Source organism: Myodes glareolus, chromosome 7, assembly GCF_982192425.1.
Source record: "Myodes glareolus chromosome 7, mMyoGla1.1, whole genome shotgun sequence".
Classification (NCBI taxonomy): Eukaryota; Metazoa; Chordata; class Mammalia; order Rodentia; family Cricetidae; genus Myodes; species Myodes glareolus.
In genome coordinates, this window is record NC_142032.1 from 58,243,831 (window position 1) to 58,268,071 (window position 24,241).

Sequence of the window (24,241 nt, forward strand, 5' to 3'; positions counted from 1 at the left end):
AGTTACTTAACTTTCCAGAGTTGGTGCTTCAAGGATAAGGGGGCTGACACCTCTTCCAGCTCTAGGGGTTCAAAGATGCTCAGTTGATGGCGTTTCTTCTTCATACTCTTGAACTTGGAAGCAATGAACAACATTGGATTTTTGTTCAGGGCATCTACCTGGGATAATCAGACACCAAGTTAAATGTGGTCAAAAGATGTCATTCTTAGAGTTCCCACAACACAGCATCATTTAATCCCCCCCCATACACACAACTAAATCTAGACCCTTTGAAGCAATTTATATTTGTAATACTAATTTCCAAAATTTACAAATTTATTTTCAATGAGATACTATTTTCTTAACTCACACGCCTGGAAGTAAGCACAGAGGACTCTATTCATCCTTCTTTTGTTATGATAACCACATATCTGTGGCTAAGCAGCTAGGTCATTGACAAGGATAGGAGTTTATTAGTTGGGGCAATCTGGCAAATCTTAGACCATGATGTTATGTCTGGTGTCTGCCTTCTGGATGGCTCTTCACACAGTGAGACGGGAGAACACTGCTAGTTCAAGTCTTTGTTCCTTTTATTTTTTTTAAGATTCATTTTTGATTATGCATACTTCTGTGGTTCTGAGCATGTGAGTATGTGCCATTGGGGGCCAGAAGACGGCATCAGATCCGCTAGAGCAGCAGGCAGCTGTGAACACCTGAGGGGTACAGCTGTGAACACCTGAGGGGTACTGGGTACTGAACTTGGGCCCTCCAGAAAAGAGCGTGATCTTAACCACTCAGCCAGTTCTCCTGTCCCTCTGATTCACATTTTATAAAGCTCCTCGTGGGCTGGAGAGATGCTCTGTCATGAAATGCTTGCTGTCGAGTGTGAGGACCTGAGTTTAACCTACAGAACCCACATGAAAGGCCAGGAATGGTCATTGGCTTGCAGTCCCAGTGTATGGGAGGCAGAGACAGGTGAATCCTTGGAGCGAACTGGCCAGTGTAGACTACTTAACAAGTATCCAGTCAGTGAGAGACCCTGGCTCAAAAATCAAGATGGAGGCTGGAGAGATAACTCAGTGGTTAAGATCACTGGCTGCTCTTCCAGAGGACCCAAGTTCGATTCCCAGCACTCACATGACAGTGTACAGTCATCTGTAACTCCATTTCTAGAGGCTCCGGTGCCATCTTGTGACCTCTCTCATGTGAAGGTACTGCGCACATGAGGTGCGTAGACACACATGCAAATAAAGCACCCATAAACATAAAAATAAATAAGTCTTTAAAAAAAAAAAAAACCCGGGCATGGTGGCCCACGCCTTTAGTCCCATCACTTGAGAGGCAGAGGCTCTCTATGAGTTTTTGGTCAGTTTCATCTATATAGTGAGTTCCTGGACAGCCAAAGCTACATAGTGAGACCCTATCCAAAAAAAAAAAAAAAAAAAAAAGGAAGAAAGAAAGAAAAGGTGGACAATTCCTGAAGAATGACACCTGAGATTGTCAGTGTCCTCTACATGCACAAACGCATGCATGCAATGCACATATGCATGTCGTACAAAAACAGCCGCTGATGTTGTCATAGAGAGTCCTACCCCCAGGACCTCTTCTAACCATAACTGTCCCAAATTCCCACCTCCAAATGCAATGAAAGTGTGACCCTGAAGATAAAGTTGCTAATGCATGGACTCAGGGAGATACAGTTGCGAGTTTCATTAACACAACCCTAGACATGCCTGGGAAGAGAAACCTCAACTGAGGAACTGCTTCCATTACTTTGGACTGTGGAATCACTGGGCAGGGATGGTGCACACCTTTAATCCCAGCACTCAGAAGGCAGAGGCAGGCAGATCTTTGTGAGTTTGAGGCCAGCCTGGTCTATAAAGTGAGTTGCAGAACAGCCAGGGCTACACAGAGAAACTCTGTCTCAAAAAACAACAAAGCAAGAATGGCCAAGATCAAAAACACTGATGACAACTTATGCTCAAGAGGTTGTGGAGAAAAGGGAACACTTCTGCATTGCTGGTGGGAATGCAAGCTGGTACAACCCCTTTGGATGTCAGTGTGGAGATTTCTCAGAAAATTAGGAAACAACCTTCCTTGAGACCCAGTAATACTTTTGGGTATATATTCAAAGGATGTTCAATCGTGCCACAAGGACATGTGCTCAACTATGTTCATAGCAGCTTTGTTTGTCATAGCCAGACCTGGAAACAACCTAAATGCTCCTTGACCGAAGAATGGATAAGGAAAATGTGGTACATTTACACAATGGAGTACTACACAGCAAAAAAAAAAAAAATACCGACATCTTGAATTTTGCAGGAAAATGGATGGAGCTAGGAAACATTATATTGAGTGAGGTAACTCAGACACAGAAAGACAATTATCACATATACTCACTCATAGGTGGTTTTTAAACATAAAGCAAAAAAAAGCCAGCCTACAAACCACAATCCCAGAGAACTTAGACAACAATGAGGACACTAAGAGAGACTTACAGAGATCTAATCTACATGGGAAGTAGAAAGTAGAAAGAGACAAGATCTCCTGAGTAAATTGGGAGCATGGGGACCTCGGGGGAGGGCTGAAAGGTGGAGGGGAGAGGCAGGAAGGGGAGCAGAGAAAAATGTAGAGCTCAATATATATATATATATATATATATATATATATATATATATATATATATATATATATAAAAGCATACCTTGGTCTGTGGGGACATTTTCTTGATTGATGTGTGAAGGACCAGCCCACTGTGAGTGGCATCTCTCCTGGACAGATGGGCCTGGGATGTGTAAGGAAGGAAGCTGAGCAAGCCTGGGAACAAGCCATAAACGATATTCCTTCACATTTTCAACATTCTGCCTTGAAATGTGAGATAAACTCTTTTTCACCCAAGTTGTCTCGGTCAGTGTTTAATCACAGCAACAGAGACGTCACCTGAGGACCAGCAGAGCTGAGTGTGGGGCTCACACTTGTAATCCCAACACTTGAGAAACTGAGACAGCAGGGTTGCCACCCGTCCTAGTCCACAGTACAGGGGGATGATCGTCTCAAAAGAACAAACCAAGAAATAACAGAGCTTTGACTTTGTATTTTTTTTCATGTTTTATTTTATTTATTGTTGTGTGTGTGTGTGTGCATGTGTGCATGCATGCAATGAGCATGTGGAGGTCAGAGAACAACTTGAGGAAGTGTTTCTCTCCTTCCACCGTGTGGCTCCAGAGATGGGATTCAGATCTGCTTCTATCCCTTGAGCAGCCTCACCTGCCATCTTGAAGCATGCCCCTCAATTTGGGTTTCTGATGTTTCCTTGTGATCAGATCAAGGTCAGGGCTCACTGGCCAGATGGTCTCAGAAGGATGTCTTCTGGCTGCATCCTGGCAGATGGCAAAGTACCTCAGTTTGAGCCTCCTGGTGAAGTTGGTTCCATTGTGCCTCTTCGTGATGTAATGCCACCTGGAAAGTCACTTCTTTTCCTTCTTAGGGTTCAGGAGCTTGGAACTGGGAGGAGGCAGTGTCCATTCCTCACTGGGCTATTTACTCATTTATCTTATTTTGTTTTGAGACAGGGTCTCATTTTGTGGACCAGGTTATCCAAGAACTCACAGATATCTGCCTGTTTCCGCCTCCCAAGTACTGGAACTAAAGGTGTCCACCACCACAGATGCAACTTATCTATCCTGTACTCCTGGTCTGGAATGTGGTAAGAGCTTGGTCTCCAGGTTCATGCTGCTGGAAGGTGGTAGCAACCTTTAATCCCAGCACTTGGGAGGCAGAGGCAGGTGGATCTCTGTGAGTTCAAGACCAGTCTGGACAACAGAGTGAGTTCCGGGATTATTGACAGAGATTCTGTCCCGCCAAGTCCCGCAGCCTTTCAATCCCAAAGAAACACACAGAGGTCTACATTAATTATAAACTGGTTGGCCTAGTAGCTCAGGCTTTCTTATTAACTAATTCTTACATCTTAAATTAGCCCATAATTCTTGTCTGTGTTAGCCACGTAGCTTGGTACCTTTTATCAGAGAGATGTTCTCATCTTGCTTTCTCTGTGTCTGGGTGGCAACTGCAGATTGACTCATTCCTCTTCCCAGAATTCTCCTATTCTGGTTGCCCTGCCTATACTTCCTGCCTGGTCGCCCCACTTATACTTCCTGCCTGGCTACTGGCCAATCAGCATTTTATTAGAACAATACAATGTAAGTGACAGGGTACATAGACCATTGTCCCACAGCACAGGATAACCAGAGCTACACAAGAAACTCTGCCTTGAAAAACAAAAACAAACAAACAATAACAGTAAATAAATAAGCATTAAAAGATGGGGCGTTGTTATTGGGGGTTGAAGACCTTTCCTCTCCCTCTCTTTTACTTCCCCTGCTGTGAGGTGAGTGAGGTTTTGCTCCACCAAGTACTTCTGGCCTAGATGTTGCCTCACCAGATCCAAAAGCAACAGGGTAACCAAAGGTGAACTGAAACCTGTAAAACTAAGCCGACAAAAAACCTTTGCTCTTGGATTGTCTCAGGCATTTTGTTATAGTAGCAGAAAGCTGAACCGTCTTTCTCTCTCCCTCCCCCTCTCCTCTCTGTCCCGTCTTCCTCCTTTCTTCTTAAATTTCTCTCTCCTTACTTTCAGTCTCCTTCCCTGTCCTCACCCTCTCTTCTGTTTTCCTTTCCTCCTGTCTGCTCCCCCTCCCTCCTCTCTTCTCTTCCTGGTAGTATCTTACTATGCTGCCCAAGCTGCCTTAAACATGCCTGTGTCCTGTGCCAGCCTCCCAAGAGGGATTATGGACATGTAGCATCATGCCTAGTCTTTTTCTTTTTTGGTATTCATCTTTATGTGCAGTTGTATTTATTTTAGGCAAAAACTGTAAAGAACCCAGATGCCAGCCAGGCAGTGGTGGCTCATGCCTTTAATCCTAGTACTTGGGAGACAGAGGCAGGCAGATCTCTAAATTCAAGGTCAGCCTGATCTACAGAGCAGTTCTAGGACAGTCAGGGCAACACAGAGAAGCCCCATTTCAAAACAAACAAACAAACAAACAAACAACCCAAATGCTACTCAAATACAAAGGAATGAGCTACTATTACCAACAGCATGGGTGAATTTGTTGACAAACATCTTGTTGACAGAATGAAGCCATGAGCCACAGTTTAAAAAAAATGGGCTGGGCAGTGGTGATGCACACTTTTAATCCCAGCTCTTAGGAGGCAGAAGCAGGTGAATCTCTGCGAATTCAAGACCAGCCTGATCTACAGGGTGAGTTTGAAGACAGGCTCCAAGGTTATAGAGAGAAACCCTGTCTCAGGGGGAGAAATGGTTTGATTTAAGCTGCATAGTTCCTAGAACTAAAAACCTGTTCAGTAGGAAGAGACTTGAAGAGTCATTTGTTCCCTGGCAGGTGGCTTGCCCATGTAGACGCCAGACTTTAGGTCAGCTAGAAGGGTCTCTGGGCTCCAATTATTCAGGAGTGCATGTTGGAAAATTCTAAAATTGAACTCTATGTTCTATGGGAAATGTACTCAAATTAGAGGGTGAAGCTGGAAAACAAAACAAAAAACAACAACAAAAAGCAAATTGAGTTTGGCTCCCACTCGGTAAACACATCTCCAGTCTTCCCACGGTGTCTCTGACCCAGGGAGCTCTGCAATGTTTGTCTGTGATGTTTCCATCATCACATCCAGGACTGGCTTAGTTCACAGATCAGCTCCAGGCAAAAGCCTGAAGATTCTAGTTCCTTTGGCCAGGTATGTGCCAATTATTTCTGGAGGACATTGAGGAGGAGGAGGGACACTGTTCTATAACCTTCTCCAAACACTTGAGACTTTTCTTAGGTGCCTCCCTGCTGCTGCATGGACTGAGAGCCTTCCTAAGCTAAGCCTCTGGCAAGGATGAATCTATGACATCATCCCTCCCTCACGGTCTCCTCATAGGAGTACACTTCGGGCAGCCGACTTGTCTCTTGGTAAGTTCCAAGGAACGGTGATTCCCGTACCAGAAGCTGAGGTGATGATTTCCCCAGATCATATTCTGAGAGATTAAAGACTGCTTCCCGCTGGTCCCAGGGGACATGACTTCCCAGGTAAGGAGTCAAGGGCTGGCTCACCAGAGCAGAGAGGAAGGCTTGTGCTGTCCTTTGGACGCCATGGTCAATAACATTTCTTAGCCTGGCTGGACTCAGGGTGCACAGATAGCTGGATAAACACTGTTTTCTGGTGCATGTGAAGGATGTTTCTAGAAGAAATAAGTCAGCAAATCAGTGGACAAAGAACAGCAGCAACCTTCCCCAAGGTGGGCCACATCATCCACTCCACGGAGGACACAGATGGGATATTAAGTCTTCTTTATGACAATTGACTATTTGGAGAGTTCCATTTTCGGGGCTGGAGAGATGGGTGCACGCTTCCTGTTCTTCCAAAGTACGGAAATATTATTCTCAACACCCATGTCAGGTGGCTCACAACCACCTGTGACTCCAGCTCCAAGGGATCTGACGCTCTCTCCTGGCCTCTGAAGCACCTAGATGCATGTGCATACTCCCACATACTCACATCAATAAAAACAAAATAAACCTAAGGAAGGAAGGAAGGAAATCCAAAGCATATACTATTTTGCTTTAGTACTAGCAGAGGTTTCAGGCACCCACTTCAGGTCCTAGGACAGGTCCTCTGTAAACAAGGGAGGAACTGCTGGTTGCTGTCAAGTGGAAAGGAATCTCTACACTTGGTTTGAGTATCCTTCCTTCCTTCCTTCCTTCCTTCCTTCCTTCCTTCCTTCCTCCTTCCTGCCTTCCTTCCTCCATCCTTCCTCTCTTTCATTTTTTTATGTGTTATGTATGCATGCGTATGCGTTTGAGGGCAGAGGTGCAACGAAAATGTGTGCTGCAGGTGAAGGCACAGGTGAAGGCACAGGTGTGGCAATGGCGCACTTGCTGAAAGCTTACAACTCAGTCCCAAGACCAAGGCATAGGAAGAACATGACAACTAGGATTGACATGGCCTTAAAAACCCAAAGCCCACCCTGAATGGGACACCTCCTCTAGCAAGGTCACACCTCCTAATCCCAAATAGTTTCATCGACTTCTAACTGAGTGTTTAAATATAAGAGTCTATAGAGGTTGTTCTCATTCAAACCACCACAGCTATCAACTTGATTGGATCTGGAATCAATTAAAGACACGCCTATGGGCAAGTCTGGAAGAGTATTTCCTGGACGGAAGAATAACCCTGTCCTAGAGGGAGTGATGCCTTCCACCTGCGGCCCAGATATAAGGAAGTCTTAGAGAAAAGCTGTGCTATATGTTTATTTATGTGTATGTGTGTGTGTACATATGAACACACATTTGCATAGCATGATGCAGCTGTGGAAGCCAGAGGACAACTGGTCGGAACCATGGCTCTTCTTCCACCATGTGGGTCCCAGGGAAGGAACTCATGCATGCTCTCAGACTTGGCAGCAGGACCTTTGCCTACTGAGCCATCCCACCAGTCCAAACCAGTGCCCGCCCCTGGCTGGTGCGTCCATCTGTTCTGTTGCTGCTGCCACCCCTACACCGGAGCCCAGCTGCTTCTGCTCGCACCCTGAAATGGAGACCAGTGGCGCTCTAGGAACCTTCCAGGCCTTCAGTGGCAAGTTGGAAGTGCTCAGCTGTCCAGCTTTATGAACCGAACTAGGTTCTCATCTGGTGTGCAGATCGTCATTGGACACCCTAGCCTGTATGATGCAAGGCAAGCTAACAAACCCCCTTCAGAGTGTGTATCCACTGTACTGCATCAGCTCCTCTAGAAGACTGACTGATACAGGCTCCTTCCTGTTATATAGCCCAGACCATCCCTCTCAGCCTGGGTTCCCCAGAAGCTGACCCCAAGAAAAAGACTGTAGAGACCACCCCAGAAAGCTCCAGCATTAAGTTAGGGAAGCGGGGAAGGAAGCAAGAAGCTGGCATGAAGGTTTGGGTAACTCTGTGGGCAACTGTGGTTCAGGATTACTCAGAATCGTGGTGTCAGTGGGGGAAACACTTCAGAGCAGCGTTGTCCCAGCAAGGATGCAGAGGGCCGGAGTGAGAATCTGTCTATCACCAATGACCAGCATTACCTCTTGCCTGGTTGCAGACACCAGGGACAGAAAAACCTCCATTCCATTCACAAGTACTGGAGTGGCCACAGTGGGGACAGTTGGTGGATGCAGAAGAATGGGGCCACCCCATGGAAATGGGTCCTCGTGTCTCCCTTTCAGCCCTATTTGTCCATAGCAGTCAAGCTTAGAGCTTTCCTGTTCCCACAGGATGCTCGCTCTCTTCAGATAGCTGCTGCTCCGCCAAGCTCAGACTCGCTCTCTTTGAGTTGGGTTCCAGGCAAGAGCCTGAGGAGAGAACAGGAGAGAGGGAGGAGTCATCAGGAATGAAAGTCTCCACCACAAACTACTGAGCCTCCTCCCCTCTCCAAATCCTGCTCCAGTCTGTCATTAGATGGAGGTCACTCAGAGAGTGACCTGGAGCAGGGCTGCCCACAGCTGCTGCGGTGCAGGGGCTTCAGTTGGGGAAGGGATCTAAGCAGCACAGGAGAGCCCTGTCCCTACTGTTTGGGCCCATGAACTGGTTACTTGTTTAGTTACTGTGTCCAAATAGCTGATAAAAAGCAACTCGGGGAGGAAGGATTTCTTTTTAGTCAAGGTTTGAGGGTCTACTGTCCACCATGGCATTGGGAGTGGCACTCACCCGTGGCAGCCGGAGTGGGAGACTGATTGTTAGTGTCTGGGCGGAGCAGGAAGCGGAGAAGGAAGAAGCTGGCTGGACTGTGAGCTGTAAGAGCTGCCCTTCAACATTTCTTCCTCCCACCAGGCTCCACCTCCCAAAGGCTCCACAGCATTTCAAAGCAGGTTCACCTCTCTGTACCAACTGTTCAAAGACTATAAGGGACATTTCACCTCAGTGGCAATCCTTCCTGGACTCTAGGGGTGACTCTAGATGGACCCTCTTCCCAGTGGAAAGTTAGAGGGATTAGGCCTTTTGGGCTACAGAAACTCTGTCTGTAAAATAAAATAAGATAAGATAAAATAAAATAAAATAAAAACTAAAAAGAAAAGGAGGGTGGGGGAAGGGGAGGAGGAAAGAAAGGAAGAGAGGGAGACTTGGAAGGAGATGAATTTGGCAAGGGCCGGGCCGCTATGACTGACTGGGGCACCTCTCTTCCTCAGCCAGCACTCCTGCTAAGAAAGCTGCTTCCAGTCTCTCACCTAGTGGTGTGACTCAGGCCCTGTCCCTGGTTATTACCAGATCTTTCTCTGACTGAGGCTCTGCACTTGGCTATCTTCCATAAACAAAAATGGACAAGGGAATAGCCAGAGGACACAGACAGACAGATAGACACAGACAGACACAGACAGACAGACAGACAGACAGACAGACACACACCATAAATAAATAATAAGTCAAATAATAGAAAAACCTTTTAAATAAAGATTGGGCTGCAGGCCAGCGGTGCAATATTTGTTTAGCGTTCACGAGGCCTCCAGGTCCCTGCATAGCTGAGGACGACCCTAAAGACCACATCTTTCTGCCTCTACCCTCCTCCCCAGTACTGGGATTACAGATATACAGCTTTTTTGTGAGGTACTAGGGATCAAGTCATGGCTTCGTGGGCAAGCTTTCTACGAACTGATTTAAGCCCTGGTCCTCAAGGCCGGCAAGCAATCCTTTGTCTCAGGGGGCTGGGCTACTGGTGGTAATATTACCCTCACTGAAGAGTCAATGGCTCAAGGCACTTTTTTCTTTTCTTCTCTTCTCTTCTCTTCTTCTTTCTTTCTTTCTTTCTTTCTTTCTTTCTTTCTTTCTTCTTTAAAGTTATGACCTATTTCAGAGCCTAGGACTTCCTGGTGACTGAAGGACCAGGGTGTGCCTGTGGGCATGGGCCTGGGAGACCAGTTCAAAGTCTCAGCAAGTTGTCCACACAGGCAGGAGGGCACAGCGAGCTGACAAAGCGCACAAGCGCTGCAGACACCTGGACCGCTGCTGACATTACCCTAACCTCGCCTAATGTATGCATGAGATCTGAAGAAACAAACCCAGGAGGGAACAGGAGCTCAGAGGTGGAGAGCTGGCAAAGACCAAGCAGCAGCTGCCACCCCCAGATCAGACGGCCACAGAGAGCCAGGAGGATTGGGCCTGCTGCCTTCACACAGCCATCCCAAACCCTGCATTCACCAGCCCTGATAGCCACTGATGTCTTCTCCAGTTCTTATTAGAAAGTCATGTAATGAAATTATTGAGTCAAGAGTGTGGTACAAAGACCTATAATTCCAGAACTAAGAAGATAGAGGCAATAGAATCAGCAGTTCAAAGTCATCCTCAGCCACAAAGCCAGGATACAATGATTCATCCATGTGCAGTGGCTCATCTATGTACAACGACTGATCCATGTGTGTCTTGGTTAGTTTTATGTCACTTGGCACAAACTAGAACCATCTGAAAAGAGAGGACCTCAATTGAGGAAATGCCTCCATAAGATCCAGCAGTAAGGCATTTTCTTAAGTAGTGATTGATGAGGTAGGGCCCAGGCCATGGTGAGTGGTACCATCCCTGGGCTGGTGATCCTTTGTTCTGAGCAAGCAATGGGAAGCAAGCCAGTAAGCAGCATGCCTTCATGGCCTCTGCAGCAACTGCTGCCTCCAGGTTCCTGTCCTAGCATCCTTCAATGATGAACAGTGATTTGGAAGCATAAGTCAAAGAAACCCTTTCCTCCCCAAGTTGCTTTGGTCATATCACTTCATCACAGCAATAGAAAACCTTACTAGAATGGTGTGCAACAGCTGGTCACTGTGCATCGACTCATCCACGTGCAATGGGCGATCTGTGGGCAATGGCTGATTATTATGCAATGGCTCGACCGTTTGCAATGGCTTGTCTGTGTGCAATGGCTCATCTGTGCACCGTGGCTTTGTTGAACTCTTACATCTCACAGCTCCAGGCTGCTGTTGACTGGCATTTCTTTCTCCTTAGAAGGGCTGACAGAAGCATGCTGGACCGTAGCCTCTGTGTAAGGGGTTCTCCCTGCTCTTGTCTACCTGTTAATGTATTTAACGTTCTACTCACTCTTGAAGGACAGTTTTGCAGGACCCAGGATTTTCTGTTTACTGTTTCATGTCTTCTTTCTTTTTAAAGATTTATTTATTTGTTTTTATGTGTGTGAATATTTGCCTGAGTGTATATAACTGCACTATTTGTGTACCTGGTGCCAGGTCCCCTGGAGCTGGGTCTGTGAACTGCCATGTGGGTGCTGGGAACTGAACCCAATTCCTCTCTGAGCAGCAAATGTTCTTCTTTTTCTGCTTTTTTTTTTTTTTTTTTTTTTTTTTTTTTTTTTTTGAGACAAGGTTTCTCTGTGTAGCAGTTCTGGCTGTCCTAGAACTTGCTTTGTAGACCAGAGTGGCTTTGAACTTGCAAAATCCACCTGCCTTTTCCTTTTGAGTGCTGGGATTAAAGGCATGCACCACTACTGCCCAGCTGCAGTGAATGTTCTCAATCATCGAGCCAGCTCTCTGGCTTCATATGTGCACATGTGTGAGAGTGTGGATTTGTGCACACTGGTGAAGTCTCCCCTTCAAGCTCAGAATGGGGTGTTGAGTCCTCTAGAGCTGGAGTTACAAGTGGTTGTGAGCCACCGTGTGGGTGCCGAGAACCAAACTCAGGTCCTGTATCCCTGCAACCAGTACTCTTAACCTCGGAGCCACTTCGACAGTCCCTTGTTTACTTCCAGGACCACACAAACCTGTTCCATTGCGAAGTCTGTGATGAGAAATCTGCTGATGACCTTTGAGAGTCCCTTGTGTGCGGCAGATCGCTTCTCTCCTGCTTGTTCAACGTATAGCGGTCTGTCTGTCTGTCTGTCTGTCTTTCTTTGTTTCTTTCTTTCTTTATTTAAAGACAAGATTTCCTTGTGTAGCCCTGGTGATTCTGGAACTCTCTCTGTACACCAGGCTGGCCTCCAGCTCACAGAGTTCTGCCTCTGCCTCTGCCTCCCAAGTGCTGGGATTAAAGGTGTGCACCAGCACTGCCCAGCTTTATGTTTTTAATTTTGGTTTTTGAGACAGGGTCTCTTTATGTGGACTAGGTTGGCCTCAAACTCACACAGATCCTTCTCTCTCTGCCTCCCAAGTGCTGGGATTAAAGGCGTGTGTTACCACTCCTGGAGTGCATTCAAAATTCTCAGAATGTCTTTCTGTCAGAAGTTTAACTATTGCCTGTGTTTGTGGGTCCTTGAACTCCTCTGACTTGCAGTCTGGTGAACTTTTTCTAATATGTTTATATTTCATTTGACCTGGGAACATAAAGGCTTCCCCCCCCACCCCTCCCTCTCTCTCTCTGTTTTTGTTTTTGGAGACAAGTTTCTCTGAGTAGCCCTGGCTGACCTGAAACTCACTCTGCAGACCAGGCTGGCTTTGAACTTACAGAGAGTCACCTGCCTCTGCCTTCCAGGTGCTAGGAGTAGAGGCACACGCTACCACTGCCCATCTGGACATCTTTTCTTTCAATATCTCTCTGTTCTTCTTTCCTTCCCTCTGGAAGGAAAACACACAGTGTGTGTTGGCTCACTTATCTGTGTGTTACAGACTGTCTGAGAGACTATGTTCACTTTTACTCAAAAAAGAAATCAAAAAACATTTTTATTTCTCAGACTAGATAATTTCCCCCATTCTCCTGTTTTCAAGTTGGCTGACTTTCCTGACAGCTCAAACTGGCCTTTGAATTCCACGAGCAAATTTCAATTCTCTCTGCGTGTGGTGTATATGTGGTGTACACATGTGTCTACATACATGTGTGTGGGTGTTCTCACCTGTGCATGGCTATGTGGAGTCCAGAAGACAAGGCCAGGTGTCTTCTTTCGACTCTCTCCACCTTCTTTCTTTCTTTCTTTCTTTCTTTCTTTCTTTCTTTCTTTCCCTCTCTCTCTCTCTTTAATAATTTATTTTTATTTTACATTCATCAATGTTTTGCTCTCATGTACATCTGTGTGAGGGTGTCAGAAGCCCTGGAACTGGAGTTACATACAGGTGTGAGCTGCCATGTGGATGCTTGGAATTGAACCTGCATCCTTTGGAAGAGCAGACAGTTCTCTTAACCACTGAGCCATCTCTCTGCCCCTCTACCTTCTTTCTTTAGACAGCTTCTCTCACTGAGCCTGGAGCTCACTATTTCCCCTGGACTAGCTGGCTATAGAGCTCTGGGAATCTATCTGACTTTGACCTCTATGCCAGCCTAGTGCTGGGGTTCCAGCATCCCCCTCTTTTTTTTTTTATTTATTATGTCTGCAGTCTTCTGTCTGCACGTACACCTGTACACCAGAAGAGGTCACAAGATCTCATTACAGATGGTTGTGAGCCACCATGTGATTGCTGGGAATTGAACTCAGGACCTCTGGAAGAGCAACCAGTGCTCTTAACCACTGAGCCATCTCTCCAGCCCCCAACAGCCATCTTTTATATGGGTGCCGGAATCTGAACTCAAGTCCTTAAGCTTGCATGTACATCTTTATCTACAGAACATCTTCCCAGCCCAGGAGGAGCTTTATAGGAAGAGGAACAGAGTCCAGAGAGATGGCTCCGTGGTTAAGAGTGTGTGCTGCCCTTCCAGAGGATCCAAGTTTGGTTTCCAGCACACACATCAGGTGCCACACAAACACTTGTAACTCTAGTTCCATGGAATCTGATGCCCTCTTCTGGCCTCCTCTGGTACTACACTCACACACATAATATTCCTATACACACAAAAACATTTGAATTATACTTTTCACCTCCAAAATTTTCTTGTTCCTTTTTAGTTTTTTTTTTGTTTCATGTTTTCTATATGTTCATGTGTTATTTCTTTGGTTTTGACCAAGCATTCTTTTAGTATCTTCAAGCATTGTTTTAAAACGTTTTGTTTTGTTTTTCCCTTGGTGCTGAAGAGCATCGCATATACTAAGGAAGCATGTGACACTAAACTACACCCCCAGCACCAAATTTCTTAATTTTAAAAAATTATTTACAGCCAGGCGGTGGTAGCACGCACCTTTAATCCAGAAGCAGCCAGATCTCTGTGTTCAAGGCCAGTCTGGTCTATAGAGTGAGTTCCAGGACAGCTAAGACTGTTACACAGGGAAACCCTGTCTTGAAAAATCAAAGGAAACAGAAAGGAAGAAAGAAAGAAAGAAATACAGACAGAAAGAAAGAAGTTAAAAAAAAAAGAATGGGGAAAGAGAGAGAGAGAAGAGAGGGGAGGCGTCACCATACTTCAGTGACTCAGAAATGCACATGTAAATGATACTTCTAATGATATCTAATGATATCTAATTGATGCATCTAGTCATTATTTTCCCGTTGCTGTGAGAAAAACACCATGACAAAGACAACTCTGAGCTGAAAGATTTTATTTTGGGACTGTGGTTCCAGAGGGATAGAGACCGTGATGGTGGAGCTGAGGCATCAGGAGGCTGGGCAACAGCTGAGAATTCCCACCTTCAGCAGCAAACAGGAAGCGGAGAGAGGGTACTTGAAACAGCAGTCTTTTGGAACCTCCAAGGTCACTCCTACTGACACGTTTCCTCCAACAAGGCCACACCACCTAATTCTCCCCAAATGGCCACCAACTGTGGACCAAATATTCAAGTTCTTGACACTGTTGGGGTACACCTCATCCAGACGACTGCAGCACTGCACACAGGATGAACCTCGACTCTGTTGGGGTACCCCTCATCCAGACGACTGCAGCAGCACTGCACACGGGATGAACCTAGACACGGTTGGAGTACACCTCATCCAGACTACTGCAGCATTGCATACGGGATGAACCAATCTCTGAACGTTTTGTCAAGGGCAGCTTAGGTTTTTTTTGTTTTGTTTGTCCGACAGGTCACTGTGCTGGCCTGGAACTTACTACCCACAAACTTGGGATCCCTCTGCCCGTACCTCCTGCGGTGCTACGGATGAAAAGGATCCCCAGTAGTCTGAACCTTTGAGTACCTGCTTCCCAGTTGGCGACTGTGCTACTTGGGGAAGTTTGGGAGGTGCGGCCTTTCTGGAGGAAGTGTGTCGCTGGAGGTGGGCTCTGAGAGCGAAAAGCATCGCCTATTTCTAACTTGCTTTCTCTGCTCTGCAGCTGTGGTGGAGGATGTGAGCGAGCATTCAATGTTCAGCTCCAGATGCCCTGCCTGCTGCTCGCTGCCACACCGTCCCACCACGACAGAACCCTGGCCCTCTGGAACCTAAGCGCAAATAAAGGCTTCCTTTTATACGTGACCTCGGTCGTGGTGCTTTCTCAAAGCAACAGAAAAGTTACCTTTCCCGGTGCTGCGTTGCATGTGCCACCGCGCCTGACTTCCAACTTCAATACTGCCCAACAAAAATCTCCTCGCTGTTAGATGGGCGCCAGTTTCACAGAACCTTCCAGAGAACCTGCTCTCCCCATGGGTTTTTACTTACCACCAACCAACTTTGTGTGCTGGAGTTTGCCTTCCTTTGCCTTCCCTTCTTCCCTTTCTTTTTTCTCTGAGATAGCCTCTCAGTAGGTAGACTCGGCTGGCCTCCTAAGTAGCTGGGATGACAAGCATGCACTGCCTCACACAACTCAAAATCGTCTTCCCATTAAACCATCATTGGAAATTTCTTACTTACTTTATTTATATTTATTTCCATTTATTTATTTAGTCTTTCTTCTTTTTCACTTTGCTTATTTGTTTGCGATAGGATTTCATGTAGCCTCGTGTAGCCCAGGCTGGCCTTGAACTCCTGTCTTCCTGCTTTCACCTCCCAGATGCTGGAAATAAAGACCTGTACCACCAAGGCCAGCTCCACCGGAAGTTTCAAAGCTCAGAGCATGGCAAACTATTTCCCATAATTGCTCCTGATTCCTTTGGTCCCCAGCTGTTCTCCCAATGGCATCAGCAGCAAGAAAGACAAGGACTGTGGCAGCTGGAAGGGGCCTTTGCTCTCTGGGATCTGCTGTCCGGTCTTTTTGGGGGACCACTTTTGTTGGGGCATACTATCCTGGCCAGCCTGGTCTACTGAGAACGTTCCAAGCCAGCCTGATCTACACTGCAAGTTTCAGGCCAATCAAGGCTACACAGTGAGACACTGTCTCCAAGAAAGAAAAAGTCCATATGTTCCTGTTTCTTTTTACACCTTGTGATTTTTGCTGTTGTTGAACACTGGATGGGTGAGTCTAAAAATATGTTAACTATAGAAATCAGATTTCTCCTCCTCCAGAGAGTTTTCTGGGCTTAGTTATTTTTGTGTATTTATATATTCATCCATCCAAAATAATACGCGTTTTAAAGATTTTTTTTCATCAATTTATTTTGTGTATGTGCCTTGGTGCACAGGAAGCAGTCAATGGAAAACTTTTGGGAGTCAGTTCTCTCCTTCCACCATGTAGGTCCCAGGGACGGAACTCAAATCATCAGGCTTGGCAGCAAGTGCCTTTACTGCTGAGCCTTCTCACTGGCCCTATAAAGGTGTTTTCATTGTTGTAGAGAATCTCTATAACAGTCAACCTGGGAAACACATTCTGAGGTCGTCTCTGGTCTTTGTAGAGCTCTGTTCCTTTCCCTAGGCATACACCAGCACTTTCTAATTTTCCTTGCTTGTATAACTGTTCTTGACCGCTCCGGGGTTTAAATTCTGGTCCCTGAAAGCAGAAAATGAGGGGAAAAAGGAACATTGGCCCTTTAAATCCCCAGTCGTGTCACTTCTGCTGGGGGGAGGGGCTTGCCACAATGGGGGAGGTGCGCCCTCAATGGCCACCTGCCTCTTTGTCTGCACCTCCAATCCGTTGCAGCGGTCGGAGATCGGAGCCGGCATCCCCAGTGTTTGGAGGACAGAGACTCCTTTACTCTAACTCGGCTCCAGCAGGCTGTTCTGGAGCGTGTGTGCACAGCTGGCTGCCCGCGGGCTGGGGGCAGAGAGTGAACAGCTGTTGCCACACCGAGAACTAAAACTGCCCAAACAAACTGCGTAGCTTTGGTTCCCCCCCTTCCCCTGAGCTCGCAAACCCGGGCTGCCTTGGAAAGTTGGAAAATAATGGTAACGGACAAGATTCTGCCTGTGTAATGTCTAGGCGGAGAGGAATCTGCGGGGCTCCCACTCAGATACTTTTCCAGAATCTTCTCCTGAAGGATGAGATTTACACCCTCTTTTTTCAGCTCTGAGTTTCTCATTGTCATAATGTTGTCTTTTGCAAAGCTAAAGTTTTAAAATGTGATGTCTGTTCGTCATTTTTCTCCCCTTTAAGCACCATGGTTTGGTGTCAAATCTAAGGATTACTTTTCTAAGCCAAGATCACTTTCTCCTATGTTCTCTTGTAAAAGTTTTGTAGTTTTATTTTATACTTATGTCTGGGCTATGTGTTTGTTTAATTTTTATGTGAGGGACAGGCTGAGGATAATTGCTAATTTCTCTCTTCTGAGCCCCCTGCCCCCCAATTCCTCCTCCAATTGTTTGTGGATGTTCCTTTGTTCCAGCATTTGTTAGAAGACATTCTTTCTTCACTGGCTCACCCTTTTATCTTCATTAAACATCTATGTCTGTCTGGATGCCCTCCTCCGTGTGTGTGTGTGTGTGTGTGTGTGTGTGTGTGTGTGTGTGTGTGTTACACTCAGGTTGCCCTGGCTTCTCAGGTGCTAGGATCACAGGTGTTTTTGTTTTTCCCTCTCCCAGGATCTTTGTTGATGCTTAGAGTACTAAGCCCTGGGATTCTGACTAGGACTGATTCCTGTAACCACATTCAGAGAGAAATGAGTCCTGGCCATACATAGCCTACCAAACCACTCACAGGGCATATTTTTTTCTCTTAAGTTTTATGTTATTTATTCCCTCAGCATTTTTGTAATATTCTGCTTAAATCTCCTACACTTATTTTGTTATATTTAAATCTAATGATTTAATATTTTAAAGATCTATGTTAAACGGTCATTGTTTTTGCTTTTTTGTGTTTTTATGGTGTGTGTGAGTGTGTGTGTCTGAGTGTCTGTGTGTGTGACATAGCACTCCTGTGGAGGTCAGTACATATTCTGGGACTCCATTTTCTCCTTCCAGCATTTGGAGTCCAGGGAGTCAGGTCTGGCATCTCTCACGCCTCCACTGCTTTTTGTTACTCTAAGGTAGAGAAAACAAACGAGAGGAGGCCCCATCTGAAGCGTTTCAGGTCTGCAGTAGAAGTGGAGCCCAGCCTGGCAGCTGTACTGAGCTGAGAGGAAGGATCTGGGTGCCTGGAGGCTCTGGGCTGGAGTTCACAGGGCAGAGAACCAGAAAGAAGACAGATGGAGGGTCTTGAGAGACACAGAGGTACTGAGATTGCATAGGAATCTGTAAGATAGCCCTGCAATTAGCCTGAATATCAGTCTGTGCTCAGGCGTGAAGGAACTCCAGGCTGGGGAAAGATGGCTTGGAGGGATGAGAGAATCCAGGCACAGAATTAGTTTCTACCAGCACAGTGGGGATGGAGGAGACCCTTGGGCACTGTTCTCAGAAGGTTCTGCCTCAGTAGCAGGGCAAATTAGCCACAGACTAAACATCAGTCTGGTCCTACCCCAGAAAGCAAACCCAGGAAGGGTCCAACTATTTCCAAAGAATGTAACAGAACAAAGTTCAAGAATATTTATTACATGAGAATAGCACATAACAAAGTAAAATTATTTTAAGAAAACAGCAAGGAGAAGGAGGAGGAGGAGAAGGAAGAGGAGGAGGAGAAGGAGAAGAAGAAGAAGAAGAAGAAGAAGAAGAAGAAGAAGAAGAAGAAGAAGAAGAAGAAGAAGAAGAAGAAGAAGAAGAAGGCGGCAAGACAAGACAGGGGGAAAATGTTGCCAGGCATATATATATAAAGAAGCAAAAAAACTGACTCACATCTGAGATTGAACCAGTAATGATAGAATGATGAAAGTCGTTAAAATAGTTCTAGAGATTGTCTTATGTACGCTAAGAAAGGGGATGTTTCCAGTGTGAAATAGGGACATGTAAAATTCTTTTAAACTCTTTAGTTGAACTTCAAGTTATTCAAACTACAGAGTCTGGAAGAAACATGTCACGGATATGATTAACCACCGACTAGACGTGGCAGGACGAGCTGTCCAGTTATTCTTTTCTCCACTAGTGCATCAAAGGAAACCCTTCCGGCAGGAAGAAACATGTCCTAGAGAAAACCAGCAATGCTCAAAGGCAGCATTGGAAATGGGAGAAATGGGTAAATATATGCACCTTTTTATTTTTTATTTTTGTCTTGATCTCTTTATAAGATCATTGGCTTTCTAAACAAAAGCAGTAAGAATATTGGCCTCACCTTCTGGTTTCCCTCACCTACCACTTAAATCCTGTGCACATGTGCCTAACCCTTTCCATTGCACAAGATCCCAGGGCATCAACTCTACCCACCTTGCTGCCGCAGGGTCCTCTATAAAGTCTTCCCAGCACAGGCTGAAATGTTTGCTAGTGGGGAAGGCAGAGGGTCACACACAGAACAGTTGGAGCTGATAATTTCACAATATTACAAAAGGCTAAATTCTCCTTGCATAAGGGGAGGGTTGGTGATATCTAAAGAAGTCACAATGGGCCCAGTCTTTCTTTGTCCCAGCACTCTGAAAACTGAGGCAGGAGAATCTCTGTGAGTTGGAAGCCAGCTTAGTATACAGAGTGAGTCCCTATCTCAAAAAACAAAAACAACAACAAAGAAAATCTATTGGGTCCCCTCTCTGTTTTATGTTGTATGTGTTTTGTTTGCATCTTTGGTGACCCAGTGGGTTTCATTATGGATGCTTACAGGAGCATGAGTGACAGTCATGCATTTTAAAATTATTTCATTACAGAGCTGATAAAACCTCAATCTTGAATATTTTTTCTTTTTCTTTTTTTTATTGATATTTATTGAGCTCTACGTTTTTCTCTGCTCCCCTCCCTGCCTCTCCCCTCCACCTTTCAGCCCGCCCCCAAGGTCCCCATGCTCCCAATTTACTCAGGATATCTTGTCTTTTTCTACTTTCTACTTCTCATGTAGATTAGATCTATGTAAGTCTCTCTTAGTGTCCTCATTGTTGTCTAAGTTCTCTGGGATTGTGGTTTGTAGGCTGGCTTTCTTTGATTTATGTTTAAAAACCACCTATGAGTGAGTACATGTGATAATTGTCTTTCTGTGTCTGGGTTACCTCACTCAATATAATGTTTTCTAGCTCCATTCATTTTCCTGAAAAATTCAAGCTGTCATTATTATTTTTTTCTGCTGTGTAGTACTCCATTGTGTAAATGTTCCACATTTTCCTTATCCATTCTTCGGTCGAGGGACATTTAGGTTGCTTCCAGGTTCTGACTATGACAAACAAAGCTGCTATGAACATAGTTGAGCACATGTCCTTGTGGCATGATTGAGCATCCTTTGTATATATACCCAAAAGTGGTGTTACTGGGTCTTGAGGACGGTTGTTTCCTAATTTTCTGAGAAATCGCCACACTGACATCCAAAGGGGTTGTACCAGCTTGCATTCCCACCAGCAATGCAGAAGTGTTCCCTTTTCCCCACAACCTCTCCAGCATAAGTTGTCATCAGTGTTTTTGATCTTGGCCATTCTTCAAGGTGTAAGATGGAATCTCAGAGTTGTTTTGATTTGCATTTCTCTGATGACTAAGAATGTTGAACATTTCCTTAAGTGTCTTTCAGCCATTTTAGATTCCCCTGTTGAGAGTTCTCTGTTTAGGTCTGTACTCCATTTTTTTTTATTGGATTATGTGATCTTTTGGTGTCCAATTTCTTGAGTTCTTTGTATATTTTGGATATCAGACCTCTGTCTGATGTGGGGTTAGTGAAAATCTTTTCCCATTCTGTAGACTGTGGTTTTGTCTTGTTGAGCATGTCCTTTGCTTTACAGAAGCTTTTCAGTTTCAGGAGGTTCCATTCATTAATTGTTTCTCTCAGTGTCTGTGCTGCTGGGGTTCTATTTAGAAAGTGGTTCCCCGTGCTAATGTGTTCAAGTATACTTCCCACTTTCTCTTCTATAAGGTTCAATGTGTCTGGCTTTATGTTGAGGTCTTTGATCCATTTGGACTTGAGTTTTGTGCATGGTGATAGACATGGGTCTATTTTCATTCTTCTACATGTTGATATCCAGTTATGCCAGCACCACTTGTTAAATATGTTTTCTTTTTTCCATTTGATATTTTTTGCTTCTTTGTCAAAGATCAGGAGTTCGAAGATGTGTGGATTGATATCTGGGTCTTCTGTTTGGTTCCATTGGTCCTCCTGTCTGTTTCTTATGCCAATACCAGGCTGTTTTCAATACTGTAGCTCTGTAGTAGAGTTTGAAGTCAGGGATTGTGATGCTTCCAGAAGTTCTTTTATTGTACAGGATTGTTGTGGCTATCCTAGCTTTTCTGATTTTCCATATGAAGTTGAGTACCGTTCTTTCGAGGTCTGGGATTTTGATGGACATTGCGTTGAATCTGTTTGAAAATTTTTAAATTCAAACCCCTCAGATGCTTTTTTTTTCTTCTCTCCAGCCTCTGCTTATGCACAATTCATCCTCTGTAGTCAGCTGAGCTGACAAAGACAGGGGCTAAAATCTGAAGCAAAGGTGCCCACCCCTGCCTGGTTTAAAGGCTTTTTTTACTCCACTGGGCCAGAAGCCTGGGGGCTTTCTCTCTCCTCCCCCTTTCTTCTTCTTTTTGTTTGCTTGTTTGGTTGTTTTTTTTTTTTTAAAAAAAATTATTTATTATGTATACAATATTCTGTCTGTGTGTATGTCTTCAGGCCAGAAGAGGACACCAGACCTCATTACAGATGGTTGTGAGCCACCATGTGGGTTGCTGGGAATTGAACTCAGGACCTCTGGAAGAGCAGGCAATGCTCTTAACCACTGAGCCGTCTCTCCAGTCCTGTTTTTGTTTTTCAAAACGGGGTTTCTCTGTAGCTTTGGAGCCTATCCTGGATCTCACCGTGTAGACCAGGCTGGCCTTGAACACAAAGAGATCCTCCTGTCTCTGTCTCCCGAGTGCTGGGATTAAAAGTGTGCACCACCACCACCACCAGGCTGTCTGTTTTTTGAGAGTGGGTTTCTTTCTGTAGCCCTGGAATTTGTTTGCTCTGTAGACCAAGCTAGCCTCAAATTCAAGAGACCTGCCTGCCTCTGCCTCCCTAGCTCTGGGATTAAAGGTGTGTGCCACCACCACTCAGCATCAACAAGCTTTTTAAACACTGCGTACCTCCTAGTTTGTTGTGTGTGACACAAACGGATGTGGTCTGTCCTATGTGGATGCTGGGAACTGAACTTGGATCCTCTGTAAAAACAAACAGGAAGTACTCTTGGGGCTAGAGAGATGGCTCAGCAGTCAAGAGCAGTGACTGCTCTTCTATAGAACCCCAGCTTGATTCCTAGCACCCACATGACACCTCACAACAGTATGTGACTCTGGTTCCAGGGGCCACAGTGTCCTCTTCTGGCCTCCGTGGACACTGTACCCATGTGATGTGTGACATTAGCAGTCAGAACACCATACACATAAAAATAAAGGTTATAAACATTTTTAATTGCTCTTAACTCCAATCATCTGTCCAGTCACGATTTTATATATATATATATATATAATATGTGTGTGTGTATATATATATATATATATTATCCATATATAAAATTTCTTTGAGATGGGGTCTCTCAATGAACCAGGAACTTGCCAGTTTAACCAAACTGGCTGACTAGAAAGCCCTGAGATCCACTTGTCTCTGCTTCCCCAGGCATGAAGTTATAGGCCTGCACCTGTCATGCCTGACTTCTTATCCTGGGTTTTTGGAGACTCAAACTCTAGTCGCCTGTTTTTACCGACTGAGCCATCTCTTCAGCCCCAAGAAATGTCTTCTGGACCCGATGTTGCGATGTCAGGTAAAGAAGCAGAGCAGAAAGGCTCCCAGTGACTCACAGGTGAAACTAAACAGCCCGCTCATACTGCCTGGGGACCTGCAGACCACGCCCATCTATTTGACTGGCCAATCACAGTTTGGCCTCTGGAGATCATCCCGAGTCTTTCCGCTCATGCTTTAGGCCAATCAGAGCCTTGCCATCAGTCTAGTAGCGCTTGCACTTGGGGACACACACCCCTTCAGCCGGGCTTTAATCATCAGTGTCTGGAACAGTTTCCAACAGCCCCGGAGCAGCGTGTGCCTCAGCAACCGGGGAAGTCAGCTGTTATCTTTGGCGAAGGTGTCTCCAAGTGTTCACAGAGTGTTCAGGATGGCTGGTCCAGGCATCGCGGTAGGCTGGCTGATTAGTAGACAGTCTTTTTGCTCAAGGATGCTCAGACAGCAAGACAGAGACCAGTAGCTGCTAATTAAAGAGCTGGATTGCCTCAACCCCAGTGTCTCTGCTTACTCACAGGAAAAGGAGCCAGAGAAGGGATGCTTAAAGGGTAAACAGAAACGGCTTATCATGAGCAGTAATGGTGGTTGTAACAGTTTTAACGAGGCTTTAGCATGCTTGCTCCTGTCCTGGGCCCAGGGAGAGGTATGTCCCCTCATCTGTCCAAAGGTTACTAAAGTTCTTTCCTCTCTTCATTTTTCTTCTTTTGCTTTTTTTTAAAACTATGATTTTACCTTTTGAGATTATAGTATAATTGTATCATACCCTCTTTCCATTTCTTTCAACCCTGCCCCTTGCTCTCTCTCAAATCTATGGCCTCTTTTTAGTTATTGTTAAGGTATGTGTGTCCCTAAATCTATAAATACAACCTGTTCAGTCTTATAATGTTACTGGCTGACCATTTGGTGTTGGATAATCAGTTGTCTCCCTCTTCCCCGGGACTATTTCCCCCATTCTCAGTCTTCTTCAGTCGCCTGAAGGTCTTTGTGTCTAAGGCCCCTGGGCTTGCCCTCTTCCGCTTTAGCCTGTCTGTTGCTGTCATCCTTGTTTAGGTCTCATGGAGACAGACCTGTTGGTGAGGCTTCATGGGTGTAGTCTCTCTGACATTTCCCTTATTTTATTTATTTTTGGCAGGATCTCTCTGGGTAGCCCTGGCTGTCCTGGAACTCAATATGTAGACCAGGCTGGCCTCAAACTCAGAGATGCCCCTGCCTCTGCCAATCAAGTGCTCTCTAACTTTCCTAGAAGATACAACCTCACAGCGGACTTTCTGTTCTGGCTCTCACAGTCGTCCCGCCCCTTTCACAGTGACTCTTGAGCCTCAGGTGCAGGAGCTATGTTTTAGATGCATTAGTCTACATTTTGATTGGTTGTGATTTTCTGTAACGGACTCCGTCTGTTTCAA

General features: G+C 45.4%; 1 long non-coding RNA gene across 1 annotated transcript; it reads right to left on the reverse strand.

The window, feature by feature from the left end:
* Positions 1 to 3,887: 3,887 nt before the first annotated feature.
* Positions 3,888 to 8,988, reverse strand: LOC125415691 (uncharacterized). Its single transcript, XR_007236665.3, has 3 exons — positions 8,697 to 8,988; positions 8,075 to 8,341; positions 3,888 to 6,214 (listed from the first exon to the last, which is right to left on the reverse strand). It is a non-coding gene; the product is annotated as an uncharacterized LOC125415691 (long non-coding RNA).
* Between the last annotated feature and the right edge of the window lie 15,253 nt (positions 8,989 to 24,241).